The 6000-nt window shown below is 46.9% G+C and overlaps 1 pseudogene; it reads right to left on the bottom strand.

Moving 5' to 3' along the window:
* Positions 1–1230: 1230 nt before the first annotated feature.
* LOC147123244 (uncharacterized) overlaps positions 1231–6000 on the bottom strand; it is a 31858-nt pseudogene continuing 27088 nt past the window's right edge.

The following is a 6000-nucleotide window of genomic DNA, read 5'->3' as shown; positions in this document are numbered from 1 at the left end:
ATCATGTATTGCTTTTATCCTCCTTCTGACATTTATTCCCTGTCATTGTAGTTCACTAAATAAGTAAAGCCATTGTTCCAATGTTGTCTGTGTTCAGTATGTCGATGTACCTACGGAAACACTTCCGCTCCTCCCTTTTCTCTTCTTTCCGAAAGGTGCTGATTTATGATGGGTACCTTTCTATAGTTGCTGGTAGCCTTCTAGTAATTCACTAAGCTGTCATGTATAAGCTTAAATAGTAAGTATCAGCAGGCCATGGGGGAAGGGATAGAAAATCACAGCTGATCCTGACGTCCACACATCTACGTTTCCAGCAGGATGCACTGGATAGCGATCAGGACACCCTAGCTGAGTTTTTCTATGTTGAGGTATATTGCAGTCAATTATAGTCTCCTTACTGCTGCCCAGCCGAGAACAGCTAATTGAGTACAAACTAGAGATTGAACATGGGATTTCTTAGTTTGTATGGTTCAGTTCCATACCAAATGGCCCATTTACCCTCTGAATCATCGGAGCAGCTGTGAAAAACTCTTATGAAATAGTTCTATTAATGTAAACTATTTAACAATAATTGTTGGAGAAAATTGAATGAGATAAGCACGGTGGCATAGTGGTTAGCACTGTTGCCTCACAGCGCCAGGGACCCGGGTTCGAATCCGGCCTCGGGCGACTGTCTGTGTGGAGTTTGCACATTCTCCCCGTGTTTGCGTGGGTTTCCTCCGGGTGCTCCGGTTTCCTCCCACAGTCCAAAGATGTGCAGGTTAGGTTGATTGGCTATGATAAATTGACCCTTAGTGTTAGGGGGATTAAATACGTGGGGTTACAGGATAGGGTGGGATATGTGTTGGTGTAGGGGTTATGGGGATCGGGTGGGATATGTGTCGGTGCAGGCTCGATGGGCCAAAATGGCCTCTATCTGCACTGTGGGGTTTCTGTGATTCTGTGTGTGATAAGCGTATTTGTGTCCCTATTCAATATACTTATGAATGCTTGATGACTATGGGAACATTGCATACATGTTTGAAATAAATAGGTCAATACCTGCATAAAAATAGCACATAGTGAAACGTAGTATGAAGCTGTAAAGTATTCATATGTGACCTTCGGTGAACAGAATTTTTGTGCTTGCAGATGTGGAAAATTTCATTTGCACAGAAGGAAAAAATACAACAGTTAGTGTTTTGGAATCAGTTTCTGAAGGAATGATGCAATAAATGCTTTAAAACTCTTTCACAGCTGCAACAAAAAACAGAAATATGATTCAACCTCCCCATGACATTTAACACACAAGTCAGGAGTGTGATGGAATCCTCTCCATTTGTCTGGATGGGTGCAGCTGCAACAACACTCAAGGCTCAACACCATCCAGGACAAAGCAGCCCACTTGATCGGCACCCCATCCACCACCTTAAACATTCACTCCCTCCACCACCAGTGTACCGTGGCTGCAGTGTGTATCATCTACAAGATGCACTGCAGCAACTCTCAAAGGCCTCTTAGGCAGCACCTCCTAAATCTGCAACCTCCATCAACTAGAAGGACAAGGGCAGTAGGTACTTGGGAACACTATCACCTCCAAGTACCCTCCAAGTCACACACCATCTTGACTTGGACATAGTTATAGGCATTCCTTCATCGTCGCTGGGTCAAAATCCTGGAACTCCCGACCTAACAGCACTGTTGGGAGTACCTTCACCACAAAGACTGCAGAGGTTCAAGAAGAAGGCTTACCATCACCTTCTTAAGGGCAACTAAGGATGGACAATAAATGTCAGCCTTGCCAGCGATGCCCATATCCTGAGAATGAATATTTCAAAAAAGCACTGTGATATCTACAGTTATCTGATAACTCCAAGTCATACTTTGGCAACCTTGCTCAAAATACCAGTTAGGACTGGTAAAGTGCACTTTCTCCAGCCCAATATCTAGATAAAGTACAGCATGACCCAGGGAACGTAACTACAAATTCTTAGTCTGTACAACAGCTACTAGAATGCATCACACACCACCACAGGAATTCTCCTTTCTTTCCTAACAGTGGACTGGATAAACACTTACCAATTTGAGTATAGTGGACTAGTAGTTACGACACTGGATCAGCACCCAGATCATATCTGTTGTGTATGTACCTTTAAGAGAGAACTGCTTTTATACTGTAGTACCGGCAGTGACCACACCTGTCTATAAAGCCGTAGCAGGCTTCTGTACTTTCAGTTTTAGACTACCCTCAGCCAGTAAACATCCTGTTGATTGTTGATCTGCAGTCTCCGTCTTTTTATTGAAGAACAACCATACCTAAAGATTCACGGATCTAACAGTGGCGACGAGGTCGATTCAAACCTACCTGCAACTCTGCATTTCCTCTGAAGGATTCGCTCCTGGAGGACAGTGGAAGAAGGGGATAGCATCGTTAGGGGGATAGATAGAGTTCTTTGCAGCCGAGAGCGAGAGTCCCGAAGGCTGTGTTGCCTGCCCGGTGCCAGGGTTAAGGACATCTCCTCTGGACTGGAGAGAAACTTGGAGTGGGAGGGGGAGGATCCAGTTGTCGTGGTCCATGTTGGTACCAACAACATAGATAGGACAAGGAAGGAGGTTCTGCTGAGGGAGTTTGAGCAGCTAGGGGCCAAATTAAAAAGCAGAACCACAAGGGTAATAATCTCTGGATTATTACCTGAGCCACGAGCGAATTTGGCTAGGACAAATAAAATTAGAGAGTTAAATGCGTGGCTCAAAGACTGGTGTGGGTGAAATGGGTTTTGCTTCCTGGGACACTGGCACCAGTACTGGGGCAGGAGGGAGCTGTTCCGTTGGGACGGGCTTCACTTGGCCAGTGCTGGGACTAGAGTCCTGGCGGATCATATAACTAGGGTTGTAGAGAGGGCTTTAAACTAACTAGTGGGGGGGGGGAGGTTCCGAGAGAGCAAATAATAAAAATGACAACAGAGAAGGTCATAGACTTAGGTAGCAGTGGGGAAATTAAAAACCAGAGCGTGTCAGGAAGGGGCAGAAGGTATGGAGTAAAAGGGCAAAAGCAGGAACTAAGGCCTAGAAATTCAGTTGGTTGCGCCAGCCGCTAGCGCCTTAGGAGGAGTAGATGTCGGGCGCTAGGCGGCTAGCGCCCGGGCGCAGTGTGATCTGCGCCTCGCCCCAACTTCACTAGAGATTTAGCGGCGGCGCAAAGTCTTTGCGCGCGCTCAGCTGCGCGCGCAGATCATGACGTCATTTCCTCGTGCAACGCCCTTTGTGCGCCCCCAACCAGAACTTCAGTCGCGCCGCCCCATTGTGCACCTGGCGCCCCTAGCGACTGTTAGAGTGGAATGGTGCTCAGCCGATGCGGGGCGCGGGGGGCGCTATTTAAAGGGGACTCCTCCTGCCGTATAAGTGGCAGACATTTTGTGCCAATCCCTCTGTGTGAGAGACGGATATTTGGAGAGAGACAAAGGCAGAGAGCTTTCTGCTTTGACTCAGCGCTCGCACAGGTACTTGTGGCTTCAGGCCAGAGCTTTGCACTTGGATTTCACTTTCAGTGCCATAGCCTTGAGTCGCCACATATAATGGGGGCTGCAATGGGTGGAAACGTTGGCTTTCTGCATTGCATTCAAAGGGATCAGAGACGCCGTGAGAGAGTGCCAGTCATGGCCAGACGAAGATTGGCCAACAGGCGTCGGCACAGGAGGCCTTACCCACCCAGGGTATACCGCCAGCAGTTCTCATATCTGACCATGTCTGAGGAGCAGTGTGTTTGGAGGATGCGATTCAGAAGGGAGGTGGTCACTGAGATCTGCCACCTGCTTCGCAGAGATCTGCAGCCACAGCTGAGGAGCAGGACGTCTCTGTCAGTGGCAGTGAAGGTGACGGTGGCTCTCAACTTCGATGCCACTGGCTCCTTCCAATCCGCTACTGGGGACATTGCCAACATCTCCCAGTTCGCGGAACATTGCTGCATCCGCCAGGTGAACAATGCCCTTTTCAGAAGGAGACGTCAGTACATCTCCTTCCCCATGACCCTGGACAAGCAGCAAGAGCGTGCAATGGGATTTGGAAGAATAGCGGGCTTCCCCATGGTTGAGGGCGTGGAACAGATGAACCAGCAATGGTCAGGCCTTGCTTCAGGGCTGCAGTGTGCAGGGCATAGCAGCCAAACAAGTCGACCCTTCCCCTTTAAGAGCTGACCGGCACCAGCGTGTCTGCCTTCATTGAGCAAGTTGCCGCGCCTGCGCTGCACCCGTCCTCGGTGTTAGCGCCCCGGATCGCCGGCTTAGCGCCTAATGATAGTCGTGCATCGCCTGTTTTAGCGCAGCAGCAACCTCTTGAGGCGATGCGACTGAATATCGGCGAAGGTGGCGCGACATTGCGCCGGGCGCAAACTTTAGCGGCCGCCCGACTTTACTGCCCCAAAAGTGGCTATACTAAATTTCTAGGCCTAAGTGTCACAAAACATCTTTGAAAGTTCTCTATCTGAATGCACGTAGCATTCGTAACAAAATAGACGAGTTAATGGCACTGTTGCCTCACAGCGCCAGGGACCCGGGTTCGAATCTGGCCTCGGGTAACTGTCTGTGTGGAGTTTGCACATTCTCCCCGTATTTGCGTGGGTTTCCTCCGGGTGCTCCGGTTTCCTCCCACAATCCAAAGATGTGCGGGTTAGGTTGTTTGGCTATGATAAATTGACCCTTAGTGTTAGGGGAATTAAATACGTGGGGTTACGGGGATAGGGTGGGATATGTGTTGGTGTAGGGGTTACGGGGATGGGGTGGGATATGTGTCGGTGCAGGCTCGATGGGCCGAAATGGCCTCTATCTGCACTGTGGGGTTTCTGTGATTCTGTGATTCTGTGAAATAACTACATATGGGTATGATCTTGTGGCCATTACAGAAACATGGCTGCAGGGTGACAATGCCTGCGAATTAAACATACCAGGTTATTTAATGATCAGGAAGGACAGGCAGGAAGGAAAGGGAGGTGGGGTGGCTATGTTAATAAAGGAAGGAATCACTGTAATACAGAGAAATGATAGTGGGTCAAAAGATCAGGATAATGAAACAGTTTGGGTGGAGGTAAGGAATAATAAGGGGAAAAAAACACTAGTGGGCGTAGTCTATAGGCCTCCGAACAGTGGCAACTCTGTTGGACGGAGTAACAATCAGGAAATAGTTGAGGCTTGTAATAAGGGAACACCTATAATTATGGGGGATTTTAACTATCATATTAATTAGACAAATCAAATTGGGCAGGGCTGCCTTGAGGATGAGTTCATTGAGTGTATTAGGGATGGGTTTCTTGAGCAGTATGTAACTGAACCGACCAGGGGGCAAGCAACCTTAGATCTGGTCCTGTGTAACGAGATGGGATTAATTAAAAATGTCCTAGTAAAGGATCCCCTTGGACTGAGTGACCATAACATGGTTGAATTCCATATTCAATTAGAGGGTGAGAAGGTTGGATCTCAAACAAGCGTGCTAAGCTTGAATAAAGGAGACTATGAAGGTATGAGAGCGGAATTGAGTAGAGTGGATTGGGAAAATAGATTAAAGGGTAAGACGATACATGATCAGTGATGTACATTTAAGGAGTTATTTTACAACTTCCAAAAAAAATATATTCCACTGAGAAGAAAAGGGTGTAAAAGAAAAGACAGCCATCCGTGGCTAAGTAAAGAAATTAAGGATAGTATTCGACTAAAAACAAGGGCATATAAGGTAGCCAAATCTAGTGGGAGGATAGAGGATTGGGAAAACTTTAAAAGACAGCAAAAAATAACAAAAAGATTGATTAAGAAAGGGAAGATAGATTGTGAAAGTAAATTAGCAAAAAATATAAAAACAGATAGTAAGAGTTTTTATAGTTATATAAAAAGAAAAAGGGTGGCTAAAGTAAATGTTGGTCCCTTAGAGGATGAGACCGGGAAATTAATGGTGGGAAATATGGAGATGGCAAAAACACTGAATGAATATTTTACATCAGTCTTTACAGTAGAAGGCACTAAGAATATCCCAGCA

This window comes from Somniosus microcephalus, chromosome 2, assembly GCF_052327205.1.
Source record: "Somniosus microcephalus isolate GS21.2 chromosome 2, FLI_Smic_1.0, whole genome shotgun sequence".
NCBI lineage: Eukaryota > Metazoa > Chordata > Chondrichthyes > Squaliformes > Somniosidae > Somniosus > Somniosus microcephalus.
The sequence above is the reverse complement of the archived record's forward strand: the minus strand, read 5'-3'. Positions and strand labels throughout refer to the sequence as shown.